The sequence below is a fragment of the Petromyzon marinus genome, chromosome 8, assembly GCF_048934315.1.
Source record: "Petromyzon marinus isolate PM22_M1 ecotype Great Lakes invasive population chromosome 8, UKy_Petmar_22M1.pri1.0, whole genome shotgun sequence".
Taxonomy (NCBI): Eukaryota; Metazoa; Chordata; class Hyperoartia; order Petromyzontiformes; family Petromyzontidae; genus Petromyzon; species Petromyzon marinus.
In genome coordinates, this window is record NC_133674.1 from 7,495,926 (window position 1) to 7,523,798 (window position 27,873).

General features: G+C 52.3%; 1 long non-coding RNA gene across 1 annotated transcript; it reads right to left on the minus strand.

The window, feature by feature from the left end:
* Positions 1–2,544: 2,544 nt before the first annotated feature.
* Positions 2,545–9,241, minus strand: LOC116940180 (uncharacterized). Its single transcript, XR_012941251.1, has 2 exons — positions 6,836–9,241; positions 2,545–3,218 (listed from the first exon to the last, which is right to left on the minus strand). It is a non-coding gene; the product is annotated as an uncharacterized LOC116940180 (long non-coding RNA).
* Positions 9,242–27,873: the final 18,632 nt, after the last annotated feature.

Consider the following 27,873-nt stretch of genomic DNA (forward strand, 5'->3'; position numbering starts at 1 on the left):
GATCGATGCCCGGGTGCGGTCAAGGGATGGCTCCCTATTGCTCAACCACGTTATGTATGCCGATGATTTGGTAATAGCTGCTCATTCAGAGGAGGAGTTGGAGACGCTACTGCTGAGACTGGAGCGTGCCATTAAGAAATGGGGCCTTACCATCAGCCCCACTAAAACTAAGCACCTGCCTGGGTATTTTGTACCATCGGACACTCCACCCCCCCACAACTCCCAATCGGTGATGGGGCAGTTGTGGAGAGAGTGGAGAGTTTCCCATACTTGGGCAGTGTGCTTATGGCCGGCTCCAGTTTAATAGCAGAGGTCTCACTCCGAATCAGTCGAGCGGCAATATCTTTTCATCGGTTGCGTAACGCTGTGTGGAAGCTACCTGGTCTGTCGCTCCGCACTAAGCTTCAGGTCTTCTCGGCCACGGTCATTCCCTCCCTTCCCTACGCTTGCGAAACGTGGACCCCCCTAATGTAACATCTTCGCCGGTTAGAAACATTAAAGCTGGCCTGCCTACGATCCATTCTGGGTTTAACCAGACTGGATTGTGTGAGGAGCTCACAAATCCTTGAAAGAAATATCTGGGCAAGGTCCCATCGGTGAGCTCCTCCGGCGGGGAAGGCTGCGATGGCTGGGTCATGTAGCTCGCATGCCCAGCCACCGCCTGCCGATACAGCTTTTGTTCGGCCGGATTGAGCAGGCTAAGCGGGCGCGGCACGGGCTAGAGAAGAGATGGAGTGATGTGGTACAGGAGGACGTGGAGCTGAGTGGACTTGCCGATGACTGGTACCAGCGGTGTCAAGATCGGCCTCTGTGGAGGAGGCTCGTGAAGGACGCTACTGGGCAGTTGGAGGCAGTCGCCCTCCAACAACAACGGAGGGCGGAGGAGCGACGCTCACAACAACGAGCGGAGCGCAGGGTGACTAGGGCACAGCAGGTTGGCACAGTAGGGGGCACAGGTGGTGCACCAGCCAGTCTTCTCAGTCAGTCGACCCGTGGCACCTGGGTCTGCCCCGTGACCTCCTGCCAGCGGGCGTTCGACACTTCACGTGGCCTCAAGGTGCACATGGCCTGGCACAAGCGTCGTGGTGACGTCACCGCCACTTAGTGGCGAATGGCGGTTGTTGTTGTGTGTGCGCGTGTGTGTGCATGTGTGCGCGTGTGTGCGAGTGTGTGCGAGTGTGCGCGCGTGTGTGTGTGCGTGTGTGTATGCTTGTGTGCGCGTGTGTGCGCGTGTGCGTGTGCGACAGGGATGTCCTCTGGCTCCCACATTATTTAACATATATTTTGACCATGTAGTTCGTGAAGCCTTCAATAGCTGTACCGGAGGAATTTCCATTTGGTACAGATATAATGGAGGCTAATCGATGCCCGGGTGCGGTCAAGGGATGGCTCCCTATTGGTCAACCACGTTATGTATGCCGATGATCTGGTAATTGCTGCTCATTCAGAGAAGGAGTTGGAGACGCTGCTGAAACTGTGGCGTGCCACTAAGAGGTGGGGCCTTACCATCAGCCCCACCAAAACTACGCACCTGCCTTGGTATTGTCTATCATCGGAGACTCCACCCCCACAACTCCCAATTGGTGATAATGCAGTTGTGGAGAGAGCGGAGAGTTTCCCATACCTTGGCAGTGTGCTCATGACCGGCTCCGGTTTAACAGCAGAGGTCTCACTCCGAATCAGTCGAGCGGCATTATATTTTCATCGGTTGCGTAACGCTGTGTGGAAGCTACCTGGTCTATCGTTCCGCACGAAGCTTCAGTTGTTCTCGGCCACAGTCATTCCCTCCCTTCTCTACGCTTGCGAAACGTGGACACCCCTAATGGAACATCTTCGCCGGTTAGAAACATTTAGGCTGGCCTGCCTACGATCCATCCTGGAGCTCACACATCCTTGAAAGATCTGGGCAAAGTCCCATTGGTGAGCTCTTCCGGCAGGCAAGGCTGCGTTGGCTGGGTCATGTAGCCCGCATGCCCAGCCACCGCATGCCTAAACAGCTTTTGTTCGGCCGGATCGAGGGGGCTAAACGGGCCCGGCACGGATTAGAAAAGAGATGGAGTGATGTTGTACAGGAGGACGTGGAGCTGAGTGGACTTGCCGATGACTGCAATCAGCGGTGTCAAGAACGGCCTCTGTGGAGGAGGCTCATGAAGGACGCTGCTACTGGGCAGTTGGAGGCAGTCGCCCTCCAACAACAACGGAGGGCGAAGGAGCGATGCTCACAACAACGAGCGGAGCGCCGGGTGGCTAATGCACAGCAAGTTGGCACAGTAGGGGGCACAGGTGGTGCATCAGCCAGTCGTCTCAGTCAGTCGACCCGTGGCACCTGGGTCTGCCCCGTGACCTCCTGATAGCGGGCGTTCGATTCTTCACGTAGCCTGGCACAAGCGCTGTGGTGACGTCACCGCCACTTAGTGGCGAATGTCGGTTGTTGTGTGTGTGCGTCGTTTCAGTTTCAGTTTAATTTATTAGGTATAGCCCTGTGAGCCATTCGGCTCTTGAATCGGGTGCAACCGTAACAAACAAAAACAATGAACAAGAAAACATCTTAAAGTGACTTTGTGTGACTTTGTGCAAACAGAAATCAAGGAAAAAAGAGCAAAATATTCCAGAAAAAGCACTGTACACCAACGCTGTGTTCAAAAATCCCAGTGGGATGCAAGTCAAACAACAACAACAACAAGACAACTTAGATTAAGGCCATCAGTCTAACTCCGTACTACAACAAACAAACATGGCCAAACCAAAAAACTTTTCGAAATCACCAAAATAAAGCCATAAAAGCAATGCAACAACAGTGATCATTGTAACTGTGACCGAATTTTCACAATAAACGACATTGTTGGGGGGAGGGGGAGGGAGCGGTGGCATAGTGGTTAGCGCGCTGCACTCCGAGCCCGGCGAGCCATGTTCGATTGTCGTTAATGGCCAAAGCCAGTGACGATTTTCTGGAACCGGTCCTGGGCCTCCCCTAGGTCGACTCAGCCTGAAATGAGTACCTGGTGCGGCGTGTAAGCGTCGGCACCGGGGACACAAGGGCAGCCATGCGTGGTGCCGGCCACCGACCCCCTCGTGAGCCGTGTCGGCCTTCATAGGTGCTGCTCCTCGCTCACAGCACTTGGCCTCACGGGTGACCTCTGCGTTTGTTTCAGTGTACCCATGTGCGGGAGTCTTCGCTTCCTCTGCGTTCATAACAATAACGAGATCCAGCATGTTATCTGAAGTGGGCACAATGACAAGCGCAGCAATATTTAATGCAATACGGCCGCTTCGCGCGCGCGCTCGCCAAGTTATCACGAGTATTGCTTCTTCTGCTCACGCTGGTTGCGAGATAAATCCGTGAGTGATGCAAAGCGCGTTTGGCCGAATCCCCATTTACATTCGGTTAACAATACAAGGGGCTACACGTGACGCTCGCCTTGCGATACCAGCGCGCAAAGAAGAGAAGAAACAGATTAGCATGATCCGCAGCGTCCTCCGCTCTGTGAAAAAACATCGCCAGAGAGTCGACAACGCCTCCGTCCCAAACCGCTAAACGGTTGTTCGGCCACGAACACAAGCCGAGTCCATCACGGGAAACACCAGAATACAGGAAAGTACGCCTTCTATTTCCGTGGCTCTCTTGAGCTATTGCTGGGAACGTTCCAATTGTTGCCGACGGGATCTTTAACGTCCAACGTGAAGCAAGGCGGCGCGTGGGGTATTTTTCCGTGTTCATACACCCGCAGTATTAATCAGGGCGGCCCACGGGAGCAGAGCCGCGTCCCGTGCAAACAAGCGGAGATCGTCGCCAGCGCGGCGCCACGGTGGTAAAGATTTTTGAGTTGATTTCTCAAATCAGAAATTTGTGCTTAACTCTTCCGATTGTGAATAAAGTATTCGACCAACATCGGGTAAAAGTAAAACAGCAAAAATCTAAAAATAAGCTATTAAACTATTTTTTATTTTACCAGTTAAAACCCACTGAGCTTTATAGTAGCTCTTTTTTTTGCATAATTGACCTGGCCACAAATGGAAGCTCAACGCAGTGGCTTATCACGTGGGAATTTATAGCAACCAAATACTCGAAACGTATGATTCTAAACGTGGAGGGGAAAAACCGGAAGACCCGGAGAAAAATCCAGACAACCACGGGGAGAGAGAGAGACACGCAAACTCCAAACATACAGCAAGCGTTAGGGTCGGTATCGAACCCACCAACCCCTGTATACCAGGCGAGGTAGTTAACATCTCACAGTCACCGTGATGATGATGAGCGAGAGAGACACGCAAACTCCAAACATACAGCAAGCGTCAGGGTCGGTATCGAACCCACTAACCCCTGTATACCAGGCGAGGTAGTTAACATCTCATAGCCACCGTGATTATGACGAGCGAGAGAGACACGCAAACTCCAAACATACAGCAAGCGTCAGGGTCGGTATCGAACCCACTAACCCCTGTATACCAGGCGAGGTAGTTAACATCTCATAGCCACTGCGGCATTCCAATTGTCCTGGTCATGGCAACCGCAGCCTGCCCCGTTTTAATTCGCGTCTCCCTCTCAGACAACCGGCAGCACACCAGAGCGGATTTCATTTGCCGACGATATACAAAAACAACAGCAACAAAACCCCCACTTCCAATTTTAATTCGGCACGACCATTAGAATCCTCGACATTCGTCAGAGCATCTCACTCACTCGCACGAGGGGGGGGGGGGGCGGGGGGGGAGTTGTCCAACAACATCAATTCGATGTCATACGATATTGTCATCCTAGCACTAGCATGAAATTGGTTCGAGGAGAAGATTTCCGTCGATAATGTAATCCTGGTAACTAGCGTGCAGCCAGCAATTGGAGGTTTCCGACGTTATTGTAATCCTAGCACAAGCATGTAATTGTTGGAGTCAGAGATTTGAGACGGTAATGTAATCTTGGCGCGAGCAACGGAGTGGTGCCCTCTCAAATAAACAGGGGGGGGGGGGTGTGGGGGGGACCTCGCCTCCTCTCGGCAGCCACGAGGCTGTGGTTAGATATCGACATTGCCACGGTGATGCCATCCCACAAAGCCGTCGCTGTTTTATTCACCCCCAGAGGGATATGGTTGCTGAGTCGACCCTGACCATTGCATTTGAACTCGCGGCCCACCCGTCCTACGAGCCGCCCCTACCCTCAACTCTGCACCACGTGGCCGGATTAATTGACGTCCAAGACGCCCAAATTGGCAATGGATTTTTTTTTTTTGCTTTTATCGACGTGGCCTGGGGAGCCCCTGAATCAAATCCGACATGCGGATGAAGTGCCGTCCACTGCTACCAAGCACTGAGCGTCGACTCTGCCTCGTTCTCAGTGACTCAATTCCTGGAGCTGTCCGGTGATTTCTGAGTGGGATTTTCAAAGCGTGCAGACTGACCATGATGACAATGATGTTGGGCGGTTTTGTTTCAATCCACGGTTGCTGAGTACAGGACCCCAAAAAAGCCGAAATGCCGAGTGGCCAGCAACAAACAGCATTGCCGATGGTGTAAAATGCAAGACTGTGAAACACGCTGTTATTTTGTTTGTTTTACTGGGCAAGGTTTTATGAGAATTTTGGGGAAAAGAGGACGATGGTGGGAGGAGGGGATTCCAAAATTCAGCAGTGCGAGAGAGGAGAGAGAAGTGAGGTGACCTGCAATGTGATGAGTGAGCGAGTGAGTGGGTGAGGGAGCGAGTGAGTGGGTGAGGGAGTGAGTGAGTGGGTGAGTGAGTGAGTGGGTGAGTGAGTGGGTGAGTGAGCGAGTGAGTGTGTGAGTGAGCGAGTGAGTGGGTGGGTGAGTGAGTGGGTGAGCGAGTGAGTGAGTGGGTGAGTGAGTGGGTGAGTGAGTGAGCGAGTGAGTGGGTGAGGGAGCGAGTGAGTGAGTGGGTGAGTGAGTGAGTGAGTGGGTGAGTCAGTGGGTGAGTGAGTGAGTGAGTGGGTGAGTGAGTGGGTGAGTGGGTGAGTGAGTGGGTGAGTGAGTGGGTGAGTGAGCGAGTGAGTGGGTGGGTGAGTGAGTGGGTGAGTGAGCGAGTGAGTGAGTGGGTGAGTGAGTGGGTGAGTGAGCGAGTGAGTGGGTGAGGGAGCGAGTGAGTGGGTGAGTGAGTGGGTGAGTGAGTGAGTGGGTGGGTGAGTGAGTGGGTGAGTGAGTGGGTGCGTGAGTGAGTAGGTGAGTGAGTGGGTGAGTGGGTGAGTGAGTGAGTGAGTGGGTGAGTGGGTGAGTGAGTGTGATGTTGTGACATGCAGCAGTGCGAGAGAAGAAGCGGAAACAGAAGTGAGGTGACCTGCAGTGTGGTGAGTTGGTGAGCGAGCGAGTGAATGGGTAAGTGAGTGAGCGTGTGAGCGGGTGGGTGTGTGAGTGAGCGAGTGAATGGGTGAGTGGGTGAGGGAGTGAGTGAGTAAGTGTGTGAGTGTTCTGTGACATGCAGGGCGGAGCGGTGGTAGAGCGGTTAGCACGCTGTGCTACGAACCTAACGACCCGAGTTTGATTTCCGCTCACGGCCAACACCAGTGATGATTATTTGAACCGGTTCTGTGCCTCCCCTAGGTCGATTCAACCTCAAATGAGTACTTGGTGAGATGTGTAAATATCGCCTTCAAAGGTGCTCGCTAACAGCACTTACCCCAGCAGTCTGTAAAGGTTATACGGGGGGGGGGGGGCGGTGGTGGGTCTTGCCATTGTTGTGACATGCAGTGCGGTGGTGGTGTGGCACTGTGGATGAGACGAACGAGTGAGTCTGGTAGGCTGAGTCCGCAAACACGGATACGATCTCATCACATTTCAGAATCATCGCACGGTTGAGGACCGCTGTGCGCACTTGGATGCATGTGGCACCAACCATGGGCTGCGACGTTGGCGAGAAGAGGGCATCGCGTGATGCCACGCGAAGCCAAACTCCTCTCGCTCGTGGAATTGATCAAACATCCCCATACGGCGGCACCTTTCTGAAGAAGCCGCCTCGAGGCTCGGCAAAGCTGTCCTGGGTAAATAGAGAGAATATTACAGATTAAAACAGCGACGCCATCAACGCCGTGATGTAACTTTTGCATCACAATGGCGCACCCTGCCATATTAGCAGAGCTCCGAAACGTGCATCTGACAGCCTGAAACACACGGCATAGATGTATATCCGCGCGATAAGAGATGTCTGCCATTTCGAATTCGTTATGCACTTAGCGACAGTCATCTTTTACAGGCGCGGGGACAACTCTGCGTGCCAATGCCCCCGGTACCTTTTTGTACAAAGCGCAAGCTTCAAAATGATGGCAGCGTTTGTCTCCAATGCTCGCTACTCGGGGTGCAGCAAACCACGTCCCTTGCGCAACAAGATTCGTGGACGCGATTGCAGAGAGAGAGTGACAAATCTTCAGGTGTCCGAGGGCAGCCACCGTAGCCAAATGGAAATGGTCCGGGCTGGAAGTGCGCCCGTGATTTCTGTTCCACGCTCGACGTGCCACGCGTGCCACGCGTGCCATCGACAGCCGCCGTTCGACTCACCGGGCGGCGGCGTTACCCGCTCAGCGGCGAGCGTGCCAGCCTAGGTGCACCCAAAAAAAGGGGATGCCGTGATGGCGAGATGTTAATTACCTAGACCCTGACGCCTGCTGTATATTTGGAGTTTGTGCGTTCTCTCTCTCTCTCTCTTCCCCTCCACATTTAGAAACGTGCGTTTAGAGAAATTTGGCTGCGATACTTTTCCACGTGATAAGCCACTTCGTTGAATTATATCATTTGTGGTCAAGCCGCTTCTAAAAAATAGCTATACAGCTCAATGAGCCTCACCTCGTATAACAAAAAGTCGTTTCGTTTTGAGTTTTAGTAAGGTCAGTGGCGAATGCACCAGCCTAGGTGCACCGTGAGGTCACGTGAAGTGGCAGAGGCTTGCGATGCAAGGGACCACCTCGCCGAATCGGTACACGGGGTGATGATGCGTCCATTGGTTGAGAAGGATTTCAGAAATACGTGCATTGAGATAAATGGTCTTGGAGAAATGAAGGCTTCAGAATGCAACGGATAATGTATGAACCGTTTTTGATTTCCCGCTAGCATGTCGTACTCCTCCTATACGCTATTCATATTCATCTCAGTTTAGCGACGTCCTTCCCTTTTCTCTATCTTGCACTCATATCGTCGTTTGCATTGTTTACCGATGTAACTCGATGACCCGCCCCCTATTGGACATTCGCGAGAAAAGAGCTTCGCAGCTCATCGGATTCTTCCAGTTTAAAAAAAATAAAAGATCCTGATTCTGACCCCGACTCGAGGCCACGCGACTGGACAAGGACACAACAACGGAGAAGAGCAAGGCATGGGGGTAACATAGCGGGAAGGAAGCCTTTCCCCCGGCAGTGAGAGGCTGCAGACTGACGACAACAACAACAACCACAAACGCCACAACAACAACACCCCAGGGATTGCGTCATCGCGTGCGCGCGACGGGGAGCTGCGCGCGCGCGCGATGTTGACCAAACTCCGTAATTGACGGCGGACCGCTGCCTATTGAATTGCAAGGCAGCGAATGAGCGCGAGACGTAAAGCCTCTCGCCTGCGACGTGACTCACGTAAGGGAAGGGGTGGATGGTCGTCTGAGTTGGATGGTCATCTTGGTCACGCGACGAGGTGGATGGTCGTCTAAAATAAGGCAGCATCTGCGTGTGTCCTCGTCTGTGTGCTCTTTATGTTTTGGTCTCTCTCAAATCCGCACGCTGCGCGATTGGAAATCGAGCACGCTTCGCGGCGAGAGTGCTAAATGCGAGCTCCCTTTTCAGTGGTAACAATGAAAACAAGGGGGAGACACATTAAGTGGTAAAGATGTGACGGGCATGCAAAGGCGTGCCGCTGATACAGGAGGGCGCCGAAGCCATTCGTGATAAGAAACGAGAATGATGAATTTGGACGCGTCCACGGAGGGTCACGGGCGTCGGTGGGGTTGGTTGGTGTTTGACAAAGCACATGGCTTACCTGTCTCTCGACCAATTCCTCGACCACAAGTCCAACTCCTTCTGTAACCCCGCGCTCCCCTAACAAATACATGGCTGGTACACTCCGCCACCAGCAGTGATAACAATGGCAGTGAACAAACACTGGTGGCATGCGGGTGACCTGAGGAGTGTCTCTTATTAGTCGAGTGCCGCGATTGTTCCCACTTCACCGCCCCCTCCTCATCTTCCAACCCCATCGGAACGTTCGCTGAACGTCAAGGACGGGCAATGGGACTTTGGACAAATGTGTGGTTGATTTCATTTGCGTGGTTCCCACCACCCCCCCCCCCCACCACAGAAAATAAAAAAACGCTCCGGCAAAATCGATCGCGAGCGAACATAACGTCCCGCAAATCGCGATGGCGTTTGCGCGGATTTCGAAAGGGAGGATGTTTGAAGGTGGACGCTATTATTACTATCGTTATCATTATTGTTTGCGGAATTGGGTATTCGGGCCGAGGTGCTCTCGACTCGCCTTAGCGCCGTTCCGCCAACAGCGGCTCCAGTGAGTCACGGCCAAACCTCCGTCTCAATCGCCAGATCAGTGCACGAGTGAGTTTCACTATAAAAAAATCCCACTCAAGCTGCCTTATATATATAGATCGCTTGTCCCGCTTTTGTTCGTTACAAATGTGCATCGACATCAACGACTCTCTTGAATGTCTTTATGTTATTCTCTCTGTACCGTTTCTTTGTCACCGTCACGCTCTTTGGAAAATCGTTTTTTTTCCCCAGGCGTCGTCAAAATCGCGTTGCAGTTCGCAAACAAAAATTTGTTTTCGCTCGACTCGTTCGGTCTCGGAGCATTATCTCGCTCGACGATCCACTCCGCTTTAATGCCCGCGACTCGGATCTCACCTCCTTAGCGGTGATGCGGTGGTGGGGGGGGGCGCTGTTTAAAATTCAGCGCCGATATGAGACATTTCCTCTCTCTCTCTCTCGCTCTCTGCTTCATCCCTTTGGCCATCTTCCCTCTGCACGTCCCCGCGTTCCCATCCACCACCACCCCCCCCCGTCACCGTCTCCATCTCCACGGCTCCTCTCCATGCTCCTCCAGCTCACGCACACAAAGCGCGACCGCTTTCTCTGGTTCATTCCCGACAAATGGTCCCTTCTGCCCAAGAACGATCACTCTTGTTTGTGTGTCCTGTCTGTGTGTCTCTCTCATTCGCCTGCTCTCATCTTCTGTCGCTATACATCTCGCAGTATTGAGCGTTTGCTCTTATCTTAAATGATTTTAAATTTAAACTGACGTGTAATGCTCTTTGCCGGAGCAAACCGGTTTTTTTTTTACCCGCTTTAATTAATCGCTCATGAGAAAGGGATGTTTGCCTCGGTGAATGCGCCCGAGAAGGCAAGCGAAGAGGGGGTTATTCACTGCGAACCCAGCGGACAAACCTCGCAATCAGATTGTTAATTAATCAGACTGCTGTAGGAATCCGATGAGCTACGAAGCTCTTTTTCACGGATGTCCACAAAACCTCGCCGCTCCCGGTGGACCGTGCTGGGGGCCCGCCAAGAGGGGATCGGCGCGACGCTCACGAGTGACACTCACCAGTGACACTCACACGTGACACAAGTGACACTCACAAGTGACACTCACAAGTGACACTCACGAGTGACACTCACACGTGACACTCACACGTGACACTCACACGTGACACACGTGACAGAAGTGACACTCACGAGTGACACTCTTGAGTGATACACGTGACAGAAGTGACACTCACACGTGACAGAAGTGACACTCACACGTGACAGAAGTGACACTCACACGTGACAGAAGTGACACTCACGAGGGACACTCTCGAGTGACACACGTGACAGAAGTGACACTCACGAGTGACACTCTCGAGTGACACTCTCGAGTGACACTCACACGTGACACTCAGACGTGACACAAGTGACACTCACACGTGACACTCACGCGTGACACTCACACGTGACACTCTCGAGTGACACTAACACGTGACACAAGTGACACTCACACGTGACACTCACGAGTGACACTCTCGAGTGACACTCACACGTGACACAAGTGACACTCACAAGTGACACTCACAAGCGACACTCACACGTGACACTCACACGTGACACTCACACGTGACACTCTCGAGTGACACTCACACGTGACACAAGTGACACTCACAAATGACACTCACACGTGACACTCACGAGTGACACTCACCCGTGACAGGAGTGACACTCACACGTGACACAAGTGACACTCACGAGTGACACTCACGAGTGACACTCACACGTGACACTCACAAGCGACACTCACAAGTGACACTCACGAGTGACACTCACAAGTGACACTCTCGAGTGAAACTCACACGTGACACAAGTGACACTCACAAGTAAGACTCACAAGTGACACTCACGAGTGACACTCACGAGTGACACTCACGAGTGACACTCACGAGTGACACTCACACGTGACACTCAGGAGTGACACTCACGAGTGACACTTACACGTGACACTCACAAGTGACACTCACACGTGACACTCTCAAGTGACACTCACACGTGACACTCACAAGTGACACTCACAAGTGACACTCACATGTGACACTCACACGTGACACTCACAAGCGACACTCACACGTGACATTCACACGTGACACTCACACGTGACACTCACGAGTGACACTCACAAGTGGCACTCACACGTGACACTCACAAGTGACACTCACAAGCGACACTCACACGAGACACTCACAAGCGACACTCACACGTGACACTCACAAGTGACACTCACGAGTGACACTCACAAGTGACACTCACAAGCGACACTCACACGAGACACTCACAAGCGACACTCACACGTGACACTCACGAGTGACACTCACGAGTGACATTCACGAGTGACACTCACACGTGACACAAGTGACACTCACACGTGACACTCACAAGTGACACTCACACGTGACACTCACAAGCGACACTCACAAGCGACACTCACACGTGACACTCACAAGCGACACTCACACGTGACACTCACGAGTGACACTCACGAGTGACATTCACACGAGACACTCACAAGCGACACTCACGAGTGACACTCACAAGTGACACTCACACGTGACACTCACGAGTGACACTCACACGTGACACTCACAACTGACACTCACACGTGACACTTACAAGCGACACTCACACGTGACACTCACACGTGACACTCACAAGCGACACTCACACGTGACACTCACGAGTGACACTCACACGTGACACTCACGAGTGACACTCACGAGTGACATTCACAAGCGACACTCACAAGAGACACTCACACGTGACACTCACGAGTGACACTCACGAGTGACATTCACAAGCGACACTCACAAGAGACACTCACAAGTGACACTCACGAGTGACACTCACAAGTGGCACTCACAAGCGACACTCACAAGTGGCACTCACAAGCGACACTCACACGAGACACTCACACGTGACACTCACACGTGACATTCACAAGCGACACTCACAAGAGACACTCACACGAGACACTCACGAGTGACACTCACAAGTGGCACTCACACGTGACACTCACGAGTGACACTCACAAGTGACACTCACAAGCGACACTCACACGTGACACTCACGAGTGACACTCACAAGTGACACTCACAAGCGACACTCACACGAGACACTCACAAGCGACACTCACAAGTGGCACTCACAAGTGACACTCACGAGTGACACTCACAAGTGACACTCACAAGCGACACTCACACGAGACACTCACAAGCGACACTCACACGTGACACAAGTAACGCTTTACAGCGACACACGTCCCACGATGGGACGCGATTTATGAATCACACGCAAGAGCGAATCTCGAATCAGAAGGCGTCACGGTGGCTAGGAAATGTTAACTACCTCGCTTGGTATACAGGAGGTCGTGGGTTCGATCCCGATACTGATGCCTGCTGTATATTTGAAATTTCCGTGTTTCTCTCTTTCCCCGTTGTCGCGTGGATTTTTCTCCGGGTCCTCCGGTTTTTCCCTCCAAATTTAGAATCAACATCACGCGTTTAGAGTGTTTGTCTGAACACGATGATAATCCACATCGTCGAGTTAGCTTTTGTGGCCAGGTCTCTTCTGAAAAAAACAGCCATATAGCTGGTAAAATAAAAAATAGAATCAGAATATTTTTACTGGAGGAATCCGATGAGCTAGAAAGATATTCTTCACAGCTGTTCAGTCGTTAGTGAACAGTTAGTTTCAAGGTTAAATAGAAGTAACGAGCAGAGGCGAGGAAATAAAAAGCAGCCAGGTAGCGGGCCCAGGGGTCGGGTTCGTGGCAGGGCGCCTGATTGGATGATGTGTTCAAGATTGGCCTCCGATTGGTTCGTCATTTTTTTGTTGGGGTTGGTACGGTTGGGGTAGATTAGTAAGGTTACGATCGGCTGGTGTTGCCGAGTAAGTGTCTTCGTCAACGTGCAAGAACTGGTTTGGTAAAGTATGCTCAACATAACCAACCAAAAAATCCTGGCGTCTTGTCGCACATGCACTACGACCGCCCACTACCCCCCCCCCCACCACCGATTCCCAAACAAATCGCTGATTGGAGACATCGTGCTGACTATTGGGGAAGGGTAAACAAAGGGAAATGCGGGTGGCTTGGGCAGGAGACATCGCTAGAGGAGATGGTAGCAGATGGATGGGGGATTGGTGGCAGAATGGCAAAGGAGAGAACGACCATTCACCTACACGACCATCCACCTACACGACCATCCACTTAGACCACCATCCACCTTGACGACCATCCACTTAGACCACCATCCACCTTGACGACCATCCACTTAGACCACCATCCACTTAGACCACCATCCACTTAGACCACCATCCACTTAGACCACCATCCACCTTGACGACCATCCACCTTGACAACCATCCACTTAGACCACCATCCACTTAGACGACCATCCACTTAGACCACCATCCGCTTAGACGACCATCCACTTAGACCACCATCCACTTAGACCACCATCCACTTAGACCACCATCCACTTAGACTACCATCTACCTCGACCACCATCCACTTAGACAACCATCCACTTAGACCACCATCCACTTAGACCACCATCCACTTAGACGACCATCCACTTAGACCACCATCCACCTAGACCACCATCCACATAGACCACCATCCACTTAGACCACCATCCACTTAGACTACCATCCACCTACACGACCATCCACATCGACGACCATCCACTTAGACCACCATCCACTTAGACCACCATCAACTTAGACCACCATCCACTTAGACCACCATCAACTTAGACCACCATCAACTTAGACCACCATCCACTTAGACCACCATCCACTTAGACCACCATCTACCTCGACCACCATCCACTTAGACCACCATCCACTTAGACCACCATCAACTTAGACCACCATCCACTTAGACCACCATCCACTTAGACCACCATCCACTTAGACCACCATCCACTTAGACCACCATCCACTTAGACCACCATCCACTTAAACCACCATCCACTTAGACCACCATCCACTTAGACCACCCTCCACTTAGACCACTATCCACTTAGACCACCATCCACTTACACCGCCATCCACTTAGACCGCCATCCACTTAGACCACCATCCACCTAGACCACCATCCACTTAGACCACCCTCCACTTAGACCACCATCCACTTAGACCACCATCCACTTACACCGCCATCCACTTAGACCACCATCCACTTAGACCACCATCCACTTAGACCGCCATCCACTTAGACCACCATCCACATAGACCACCATCCACTTAGACCACCATCCACATAGACGACCATCCACTTAGACCACCATCCACTTAGACCACCATCCACTTATACCACCATCCACTTAGAGCACCATCCACTTAGACCACCATCTACCTCGACCACCATCCACTTAGACCACCATCCACATAGACGACCATCCACTTAGACCACCATCCACTTAGACCACCATCCACTTAGACCACCATCCACATCGACGACCATCCACTTAGACCACCATCCACTTAGACCACCATCCACTTAGACCACCATCCACTTAGACCACCATCCACTTAGACCACCATCCACTTAGACCACCATCAACTTAGACCACCATCCACTTAGACCACCATCCACTTAGACCACCATCCACTTGGACCACCATCCACTTAGACCACCATCCACATAGACCACCATCCACTTAGACCACCATCCACTTAGACCACCATCCACTTAGACCGCCATCCACTTAGACCACCATCCACTTAGACCACCCTCCACTTAGACCACTATCCACTTAGACCACCATCCACTTACACCGCCATCCACTTAGACCGCCATCCACTTAGACCGCCATACACTTAGACCACCATCCACTTAGACCACCATCCACTTAGACCACCATCCACTTAGACCACCATCCACTTAGACCACCATCCACTTAGACCACCCTCCACTTAGACCACCATCCACTTAGACCACCATCCACTTAGACCACCATCCACTTACACCGCCATCCACTTAGACCACCATCCACTTAGACCACCATCCACTTAGACCGCCATCCACTTAGACCACCATCCACATAGACCACCATCCACTTAGACCACCATCCACATAGACGACCATCCACTTAGACCACCATCCACTTAGACCACCATCCACTTAGACCACCATCCACTTAGACCACCATCCACTTAGACCACCATCCACTTATACCACCATCCACTTAGACCACCATCCACTTAGACCACCATCTACCTCGACCACCATCCACTTAGACCACCATCCACATAGACGACCATCCACTTAGACCACCATCCACTTAGACCACCATCCACTTAGACCACCATCCACATCGACGACCATCCACTTAGACCACCATCCACTTAGACCACCATCCACTTAGACCACCATCCACTTAGACCACCATCCACTTAGACCACCATCCACTTACACCGCCATCCACTTAGACCACCATCCACTTAGACCACCATCCACTTAGACCACCATCCACTTAGACCACCATCCACTTAGACCGCCATACACTTAGACCACCATCCACTTAGACCACCATCCACTTAGACCACCATCCACTTATACCACCATCTACCTCGACTACCATCCACTTAGACCACCATCCACTTAGACCACCATCCACATAGACGACCATCCACTTAGACCACCATCCACTTAGACCACCATCCACTTAGACCACCATCCACATCGACGACCATCCACTTAGACCACCATCCACTTAGACCACCATCCACTTAGACCACCATCCACTTAGACCACCATCCACTTAGACCACCATCCACATCGACGACCATCCACTTAGACCACCATCCACTTAGACCACCATCCACTTAGACCACCATCCACTTAGACCACCATCCACATAGACCACCATCCACATAGACCACCATCCACATCGACGACCATCCACTTAGACCACCATCCACTTAGAGCACCATCCACATCGACGACCATCCACTTAGACCACCATCCAAATAGACCACCATCCACTTAGACCGCCATCCACTTAGACCGCCATCCACATTGACGACCATCCACTTAGACCACCATCCACTTAGACCACCATCCACATTGACGACCATCCACTTAGACCACCATCCACTTAGACCACCATCCACTTAGACCACCATCCACGTAGACCACCATTCACTTAGACCACCATCCACCTTGACGACCATCCACTTAGACCACCATCCACTTAGACCACCATCCACTTAAACCACCATCCACTTAGACGACCATCCACTTAGACCACCATCCACTTAGACCACCATCCACTTAGGCCACCATCCACTTAGACCACCATCCACTTAGACCACCATCCACTTTGACCACCATCCACTTAGACGACCATCCACTTAGACCACCATCCACTTAGACCACCATCCACTTAGACCACCATCCACTTAGACCACCATCCACTTAGACCACCATCTACATCGACGACCATCCACTCAGACCACCATCCACTTAGACGACCATCCACTTAGACCACCATCCACCTTGACGACCATCCACCTTGACAACCATCCACTTAGACCACCATCCACCTTGACGACCATCCACTTAGACCACCATCCACCTTGACGACCATCCACCTTGACAACCATCCACTTAGACTACCATCCACTTAGACCACCATCCACTTAGACCACCATCCACATAGACGACCATCCACTTAGACCACCATCCACTTAGACCACCATCCACTTAGACCACCATCCACATCGACGACCATCCACTTAGACCACCATCCACTTAGACCACCATCCACTTAGACCACCATCCACTTAGACCACCATCCACTTAGACCACCATCCACATCGACGACCATCCACTTAGACCACCATCCACTTAGACCACCATCCACTTAGACCACCATCCACTTAGACCACCATCCACATAGACCACCATCCACATCGACGACCATCCACTTAGACCACCATCCACTTAGAGCACCATCCACATCGACGACCATCCACTTAGACCACCATCCAAATAGACCACCATCCACTTAGACCGCCATCCACATTGACGACCATCCACTTAGACCACCATCCACTTAGACCACCATCCACATCGACGACCATCCACTTAGACCACCATCCAAATAGACCACCATCCACTTAGACCACCATCCACATTGACGACCATCCACTTAGACCACCATCCACTTAGACCACCATCCACTTAGACCACCATCCACGTAGACCACCATTCACTTAGACCACCATCCACCTTGACGACCATCCACTTAGATCACCATCCACTTAGACCACCATCCACTTAAACCACCATCCACTTAGACGACCATCCACTTAGACCACCATCCACTTAGACCACCATCCACTTAGGCCACCATCCACTTAGACCACCATCCACTTAGACCACCATCCACTTTGACCACCATCCACTTAGACGACCATCCACTTAGACCACCATCCACTTAGACCACCATCCACTTAGACCACCATCCACTTAGACCACCATCCACTTAGACCACCATCTACATCGACGACCATCCACTCAGACCACCATCCACTTAGACGACCATCCACTTAGACCACCATCCACCTTGACGACCATCCACCTTGACAACCATCCACTTAGACCACCATCCACCTTGACGACCATCCACTTAGACCACCATCCACCTTGACGACCATCCACCTTGACAACCATCCACTTAGACCACCATCCACTTAGACCACCATCCACTTAGACCACCATCCACTTAGACCACCATCCACTTAGACCACCATCCACTTAGACCACCATCCACTTAGACCGCCATCCACTTAGACCACCATCCACTTAGACCACCATCCACTTAGACCACCATCCACTTAGACCACCATCCACTTAGACCACCATCCACCTTGACGACCATCCACCTCGACTGATCGATGAAATCAACTCGAGCACAGCGGTGAGATCGATCGCGGCATCGCAAGAATGGAGAGAGAGATTGTGGGGAGGGTCGGGGGGGTTGGGATGCCTTCATCTCAGCAGCGGATAGAGAATGGCTGGTGGTGGTGGTGATGGTGATAATGGTGGTGGTGATGATAATGGTAGTGGTGGTGGTGATGGTGGTGGTGATGATGATGATAGTGGTGGTGGTGATGGTGGTGGTGATGGTGGTGGTGGTGGTGATGGTGGTGGTGATGGTGGTGCTGGTGATGGTGGTGGTGATGATGATAATGGTGGTGGTGATGGTGGTGATGGTGGTGGTGGTGGTGATGGTGGTGGTGGTGGTGATGGTGATGATGATAATGGTGGTGGTGGTGGTGATGATGATAACGGTGGTGGTGGTGATAATGGTGGTGGTGATGATGATGATAATGGTGGTGGTGATGATGATGATGATAATGGTGGTGGTGATGATGATGATAATGGTGGTGGTGATGATGATGATAATGGTGGTGGTGATGATGATGATGATAGTGGTGGTGGTGGTGATGATGATAATGCTGGTGGTGATGATGATAATGGTGGTGGTGGTGATGATGATAATGGTGGTGGTGATGATGATGATGATAATGGTGGTGGTGATGATGATAATGGTGGTGGTGATGATGATGATAGTGGTGGTGGTGGTGATGATGATAATGCTGGTGGTGGTGATGGTGATGATGATAATGGTGGTGGTGATGATGATTATAATGGTGGTGGTGATGATGATGATAATGGTGGTGGTGGTGATGATGATAATGGTGGTGGTGGTGATGATGATGATAATGGTGGTGGTGATGATGATAATGGTGGTGGTGTTGGTGGTGATGATGATAATGGTGGTGATGATGATAATGGTGGTGGTGGCTGGTGTTGAGTGAGTCAGGGTTAGAGTCTGATTGACACCAGCCATTATGGTTCCATTCCTGATTAGGCTCTGATTGGCTGGTGTGGTTGGGGGCGAGGGTCATGGTCCGGTTGGATTATGTGTCACGCGGCTAAAAATAGAGTTGATTTCCATTTCAATTTACGAAGTAGTCTAATAGATTATTAGCACAATAATAATTCTGCATTCGAGGTGTATTTTAGTAACTATTTGATTCCTCCACATATGGTGAGGATTCGGTCTCCCAGACTGTCTCTAACTCAACCGGTACCACCTTCAATGACACCCACCGCAGGTCAACAACAACAACAACAACGGCCGCCATTCCCAACTAAGTGGCACCGACGTCACCACGAGGCTTGTGCCAGGCCTGGTGTACTCAGAGGCCACGCGAAGTGTCAAAAACTCCCTGACTGGAGGTCACGGGAAAGACCCAGGTGCCATGGGTTGACTGACTGAAATGACTGGCAGATGCACACCAGCTGTGCCCCCAAGAACAAATAGAGAGATTCCCCCTTTTAGCCTGTAACAGACTGTCGGGGCAAGTGCTCTGAGCGAGCAGCACCTATGAAGGCCGGCACGGCACCCGACGGGGTGGGTAGCCAGCACCACGCCCGACCGCCTTTGTCTCCCCAGTGGCGATGTCTTTACACACCACACAAGGTACTCATTTGAGGCTGAGTCGACCTAGGGGAGACCGAGGATCGGTTCAGATGATCGTCACCGGTGTTAGTCGTGAGCAGGAACCGAATTCGGGTGGGCTGGTAGGTTCGTAGCGCAGCGCGTTAACCGCTGCACTACCGCTCCCAACCACACACTGACAAACAACAGACCCACCCACTGACTCACTCACCCACTCGGACAACCACCCACTCACTCACCCACCCACTCAGACAACCACCCACTCACTCACTCACCCACCCACTCAGACAACCACCCACTCACTCACTCACCCACCCACTCAGACAACCACTCACCCACCCACTCAGACAACCACTCACTCACCAACTCGCTCACCCACTCAGACAACCACTCACCCACCCACTCAGACAACCACTCACTCACCAACTCGCTCATCCACTCAGACAACCACTCACCCACCCACTCAGACAACCACTCACTCACCAACTCGCTCACCCACTCGGACAACCACTCACTCATCCACCTACTCAGACAACCACTCACTCACCAACTCGCTCACCCACTCAAACAACCACTCACTCACCCACCCACTCAGACAACCACTCACTCACCAACTCGCTCACCCACTCAGACAACCACTCACTCACCCACCCACTCAGACAACCACTCACTCACCCACCCACTCAGACAACCACTCACTCACCAACTCGCTCACCCACTCAGACAACCACTCACTCACCAACTCGCTCACCCACTCAGACAACCACTCACTCACCAACTCGCTCACCCACTCAGACAACCACCCACTCACCAACTCGCTCACCCACTCAGACAACCACTCACTCACCAACTCGCTAACCCACTCAGACAACCACTCACTCATCCACCTACTTAACCAATCACAACTTGAATGCTGCAGTTTTGTGCTGGCCACTTAGTATTTTTTTGGTGGCAAGTGTCAGTAGAAATAATGCGGAATGAGGATTGCAAGTTGTAAGTGACCAGTTAATGAAGACGAACGAGTTTAAGTACCCGGGTGCAACGGTGTGGTGCTGATGGGTCACGAGAAAGGAGAGACGAGATCAAGAACAAGTGCTGGACGGCTGAAAGGACGAGAGATGATCGGTGTGGTGTGCGATAAGATGGTCCCAGTTTGGTTGAATGGAAAAAGTGTGTTGTGTATAGTAGTGTAAGGTGTAGTGTATAGTGCAGTGTATAGTACAAGACGGTGGTGAGGTCGGTGCTGTTGTATGTGGCCGAGTGCTGGCGCACAAGAAAGAGGGAGGAGCAAGCTTTGGCAGTCGCAGGGACGAGGATGTCGCGGTGGATGTTGGGTTTAACAAGGAAGGACAAGGGGGGGGTGAGGAATGAGGATGTCAGAGGAAGACTCGAGGTGGTAGAAATCACAGAGAAGACGAGAGAGAGAGAGAGACGCCTCTGGGTGTGGTTCGGTCACGTGGAGAGCCAACAGGAAATATTGCGCGGGTCAGGAGGTGCAAGCGATGCAAGTGGAAGGAAAAAGATGAAGAGGAAGGAAAGAGGAAGATGTGGGGTGGGATGGGGGGCGGGGGCTGGCGATGCGGTGCGATGGGACACGGTGGCTCGAGGAGCGGACAGAGAGATGGCCCAGGACAGGGCAGCGTGGAGAATGTTGGCAAGGGCAGCGGACACCCCCACGTGAGTGGTGTGGGACACACGCGGCGGAAGATGAAGACAGACGACTTCGTGTCTTTGGTGAAATACTTTGCTTACAAATGACACGGCAACATTTCTTTAGCCATTTCACACGCTCAGAAATCTCGGAGAAAGATAACAAAAGCACCGTCTAACTTTGTCACAACATCGCCATACAATCAACGCGCGCGGGCGTAATTATACACAGGTGTAATACCACGTGGATGCAACGTGTTATTTAATTATCATTTCAAACCTCGTTAACATTCCCGTAATTCTTCAAGAGCCTGCAACACACGCGGTGTTCTGTGGGCGGCGGGAGGAGTTGGGACATTCGCGTGTGGCCGTCGGGAAAGCGGAGTGCCCCCCCTTTAATTACCCCTGGCCTTGCTGCTGCTGATGATGCTGTTGATGCTGATGATGATGATGCTATTAATTCCGATGCTGATGCTGCTAATGCTGATGATGATGCTGCTGCTAATGCTGATGCGGCTGCTGATGATGATGCTGCTGATGCTTCTGATGCTGCTGGTGACGCTGGTAATGATGCTGATGCTGCTGCTGCGGATGCTGCTGCTGATGCTGCTGATGCTGCAGATGCTGCTGCTGCTGCGGATTGCGCGTCTTGTTCGGCACATTTCGAGATCCCGCGTCAAACATTTCAATACAATGCCCCGCTCTGAAGGACGTAACAACATAATTAGCCACAATCATCAGTTATTTCAGCAATTGCCCAAATCGCCAAACCTTGAGTGGTTAATCGCCACCGGTGGCAATTTCTCTTGCTCTGGAAATTAGCCACGAAGCCATTGTCAACGTGGGGGCAGGGGTGGGGGCAGGGGTGGGGGCTGGGTGGGGGCTGTCGGGGTGGGGGGGGGGCTGTGGGGGGGGGGCATGCTGCAGCGGCTCCTGTGGAAACCTGAGTTCGACTCCCGGACACGCACTATCATCGCACCACCGTTTATCGGCAAGCGAACAGCAGCAACGACAACTGAGCCCCACGTGTAAATCGATCTTTGTCTCTTTTTTATGCACAGCACGTGTGTTGAACTTCTTTCGCGCAGTACGTAGCCGTCCGTGCTAATCGGAGGTGCGATGTATTTATCGGGACGGCTTCATGAGTATCTTCACGAGGCTTATGGGCAGTCTGCATTTGATCGTTTGCACATTCGTGTTCATTTGAGCTCGTTAGTGGGTCCTACCTCGGTCGAGTTGGCCTTAAATGTGCACCTGCTGTGTGATCAACATCAGCCCGCATGCGACAAAGGTGGTCGCCTGTGCTGTTGGCCCAAAGCATGGCTTGCGCTGAGCTGCTGGCCTTAATAGGCGCTCGCTAACATCACCTGTGTATTTGTAACGCCGAAGGATGCTGTGAAGCAGGTGATTATAATTAGCGTGGCAATCGCTCACTCTTAAGTGTCCAGTAAACATGGAGTGATGGGCTCACGTGCAGGTCGCAAACGTTGCATTGTTTAGCGGGCGATTGTTCGCGCAATTACTCGACGAAACGGATAACATGGAACTGATGGGAAGAAAAAAGTAACAACATGTTTGCACACGCGTGTGCTGCTGTACGGGAGGTGATGGGCGCGGCTTGGTGATGTCACCCGCATCATCAGGCGCGTCACTGTGGTCGGGCTTGTCGGAGGGTTTCCTGCCTTCAGGTGCAACTTCTCGGGATGATTTCTTTATACTGGTGGGAACGAAGTTGTAAACTGAGTGTGCCAGCCTGCAATAGATTAATGTGTCCGCCCGTCCGTCCGTCCCCTTTCAATACCTTAACGAAGTGAAATCTCGTGCTGTTGGGTAAAAAAATCAGCAATAGACAGCGCAGAGACTTGATATGTCTTATTGCACCCAACATTTGGAAGTAACAATGTCATAAAATTGCGCAAAATCCCAATGTTCCTACCAGCCCACCCTGCAGGGACCTGTTTTAAAGGGAGCCGAATGACGAGCTGCAGTCGGGTTAAACCAGGGCTCGGCAGCCACAACAATAAGAGGAGACGTTATATTTTTATTATTATTCGGTAATAAAATAAAAAGAACCTCAATATTTTAAGAGCCGCAATGCAATGTGTTGAATACGAGACGGTGGTGTTTAGTAAATAACGTCACGAAGCCAGTCCTAAATGAGCCGCATTTTCCTCACCCCTGCCCATGGTGAACTGGACCCCCATGGTAAACTGGACTCCCATGGTGAACTGGACTTTCATGGTAAACTGGAGTCCCATGGTGAACTGGACTCCCATGGTAAACTGGACTCCCATGGTGAACTGGACTTTCATGGTAAACTGGAGTCCCATGGTGAACTGGACTCCCATGGTAAACTGGACTCCCATGGTGAACTGGACTTTCATGGTAAACTGGAGTCCCATGGTGAACTGAACTCCCATGGTGAACTGGACTCCCATGGTGAACTGGACTCCCATGGTAAACTGGACTCCCATGGTGAACTGGACTTTCATGGTAAACTGGAGTCCCATGGTGAACTGAACTCCCATGGTGAACTGGACTCCCATGGTGAACTGGACTTTCATGGTAAACTGGAGTCCCATGGTGAACTGGACTTCATGGTGAACTGGACTTCCATGGTAAACTGGACTCCATGGTGAACTGGACTCCCGTAGTGAACTGAACTCCCATGGTGAACTGGACTCCATGGTGAACTGGACTTCATGGTGAACTGGACTTCCATGCTAAACTGGACTCCCATGGTGAACTGGAGTCCCATGGTGAACTGGACTTTCATGGTAAACTGGACTCCCATGGTGAACTGGAGTCCCATGGTGAACTGGACTTTCATGGTAAACTGGACTCCCATGGTGAACTGGAGTCCCATGGTAAACTGGACTTCCATGGTGAACTGGACTCCCATGGTAAACTGGACTCCATGGTCAGGCTCGGCAACCAAACAAACAAGAGGAGACTTTTTTGTTTTCGAATGTCAAGAGCCGCACTGCAGTTCTCAAAGCACCACCGAATGTGGCTCCTTAAGCACAGGTTCTCGTCCCCTGGGTTAAGTCAACGTATCATCATCATCAACATCATCATCATCCGGGCTCGAGTTATCGTCACCAGGTGTGGTTGTCAAGGCGAGGGTGGCCGGCAGGTGGCGTGAGATTGACGAGCGTCTGCGTGAGTCGGGGCAGGTGGAGGGAGTGAGTGAGGCAGTTAAAGTATAAAACCTTTATTATGAGTTATGTATAAAACAATTTGTAAACATTAGTTTTAGCAGGTAAGGCCCACTGAGCTGTGAAGCTCTTTTTCAGAAGCCACGTGACTATCACAAATGCTAGCTCAACGAAGAGGCGTTGCATAATCACGTGGAAACGTACAGCAGCGGCGTGTGTGTGTGCGGTGTGTGTGTGTGCGGTGTGTGTGTGCGGTGTGTGTGTGTGCGGTGTGTGTGTGGTGTGTGTGGTGTGTGTGTGTGCGGTGTGTGTGTGCGGTGTGTGTGTGCGTGCGGTGTGCGTGCGGTGTGTGTATGTGTGTGGTGTGTGTGTGTGTGCGGTGTGTGTGTGCGGTGTGTGTGTGCGGTGTGTGTGTGCGGTGTGTGTGTGCGTGCGGTGTGTGTGTGTGTGTGGTGTGTGTGTGTGCGGTGTGTGTGTGCGGTGTGTGTGTGCGGTGTGTGTGTGGTGTGTGCGTGCGGTGTGCGTGCGGTGTGTGTGTGTGTGTGGTGTGTGTGTGTGCGGTGTGTGTGTGCGGTGTGTGTGTGCGGTGTGTGTGCAGTGTGTGTGTGTGGTGTGTGTGTGGTGTGTGTGTGTGTGCGGTGTGTGTGTGCGTGCGGTGTGTGTGTGGTGTGCGTGCGGTGTGTGTGTGTGGTGTGTGTGTGCGTGCATTGTGCGTGCGGTGTGTGTGTGCGGTGTGTGTTTGTGGTGTGTGTGTGCGGTGTGTGTGTGTGGTGTGTGTGGTGTGTGTGTGTGGTGTGTGTGGTGTGTGTGTGTGCGTGCGGTGTGCGTGCGGTGCGTGTGTGCGGTGTGTGTGTGGTGTGTGCGGTGTGTGTGTGTGGTGTGTGTGCTGTGTGTGTGCAGTGTGTGCGTGCGGTGTGTGTGGTGTGTGTGTGTGGTGTGTGTGGTGTGTGTGTGATGTGTGTGTGTGTGCGGTGTGTGCGGTGTGTGTGGTGTGCGTGCGGTGTGTGTGCGATGTGTGTGTGTGTGGTGTGTGTGTGTGCGGTGTGTGTGTGTGCGGTGTGCGGTGTGTGGTGTGCGTGTGTGTGTGCGGTGTGTGTGGTGTGTGTGTGTGTGTGCGGTATGCGTGCGGTGTGTGTGTGCGGTGTGTGTGGTGTGTGTGTGGTGTGTGTGGTGTGTGCGGTGTGTGTGCGGTGTGCGTGTGTGTTCGATGTGCGTGTGTGGTGTGTGTGTGGTGTGTGTGTGTGTGTGCGGTGTGTGTGTGTGGTGTGTGTGTGTGCGGTGTGTGTGTGGTGTGTGTGTGTGCGGTGTGTGTGTGGTGTGTGTGTGTGCGTGCTGTGTGTGTGTGTGCGGTGTGTGTGTATGTAGTGTGTGTTGTGTGTGGTGTGTGTGCGGTGTGTGTGTGTGGTGTGTGTGTGTGCGGTGTGTGTGCGGTGTGTGTGTGTGGTGTGTGTGTGTGTGGTGTGTGTGCGATGTGTGTGTGCGGTGTGCGTGCGGTGTGTGTGTGTGTGTGCGGTGTGTGTATGCAGTGTGTGTGTGTGCGGTGTGTGTGTGTGCGGTGTGTGTGTTTCGGTGTGTGTGTGTGCGGTGTGTGTGTGTGCGGTGTGTGTGTGGTGTGTGTGCGGTGTGCGTGTGGTGTGTGTGTGTGGTGTGTGTGTGGTGTGTGTGTGGTGTGTGTGTGTTGTATGTGTGGTGTGTGTGGTGTGTGCGGTGTGTGTGTGCGTGCGATGTGCGTGCGGTGTGTGTGTGTGCGGTGTGCGTGTGTGTGCGGTGTGTGTGTGCGGTGTGTATGCGGTGTGTGTGTGCGGTGTGTGTGCAGTGTGTGTGTGTGCGGTGTGTGTGTGTGCGGTGTGTGTGCGGTGTGTGTGCGGTGTGTGTGCGGTGTGTGTGTGTGCGGTGTGTGTGTGCGGTCTGTTTGTGTGTGGTGTGTGTGCGATGTGTGTGTGCGGTGTGCGTGCGGTGTGTGTGTGTGTGTGCGGTGTGTGTGTGTGTGTGCGGTGTGTGTGTGCAGTGTGTGTGTGTGCGGTGTGTGTGTGTGCGGTGTGTGTGTTTCGGTGTGTGTGTGTGCGGTGTGTGTGTGTGCGGTGTGTGTGTGGTGTGTGTGCGGTGTGCGTGTGGTGTGTGTGTGTGGTGTGTGTGTGGTGTGTGTGTGGTGTGTGTGTGTTGTATGTGTGGTGTGTGTGGTGTGTGCGGTGTGTGTGTGCGTGCGATGTGCGTGCGGTGTGTGTGTGTGCGGTGTGCGTGTGTGTGCGGTGTGTGTGTGCGGTGTGTATGCGGTGTGTGTGTGCGGTGTGTGTGCAGTGTGTGTGTGTGCGGTGTGTGTGTGTGCGGTGTGTGTGCGGTGTGTGTGCGGTGTGTGTGCGGTGTGTGTGTGTGCGGTGTGTGTGTGCGGTCTGTTTGTGTGTGCGGTGTGTGTGTGCGGTGTGTGTGCGGTGTGTGTGCGGTGTGTGTGCGGTGTGTATGTGCGGTGTGTATGTGCGGTGTGTGTGTGTGCGGTGTGTGTGTGCGGTCTGTTTGTGTGTGCGGTGTGTGTGTGCGGTGTGTGTGCGGTGTGTGTGTGTGTGCGGTGTGTGTGTGTGTGCGGTGTGTGTGGAAAAAACGGTGATCCAATCTCCGACCCCCAGGAACAGGTTTGCAGATTTGCTGAGCATTTATGTGAGGTCCTGGGGGAGGGAAAATCCCTCAGCCAGGAAAATATCGTGGCACAAAGTGAGGATGACCCTGCTGAGGCTGAGGTGCCTCAAATATTGGAAGAAGTCACCCCCTGTGAGTGGCTGGCTGAAGTACCATCTGTTGAAGAAGTACTCAAGGCGATCCGGAGTCTGAGACCAGGAAAGGCAGCGGGCAGAGATGATCTCCCAAGCGAAATGCTGAGGGAGAGTGGCGTTTGTGCACAGACTGCCCTATATGACATCATAACAACAGTCTGGACCACTGGACGGGTTCCGCAGGATTGGAAGGATGCCCTGGTGGTCCCCCTCTTTAAGAAGGGGGACCGCACAGACTGTAACAACTACAGGGGTATCTCACTCCTTAGTGTTCCGGGAAAGGTCCTGGCAAGGATTATTCAACATC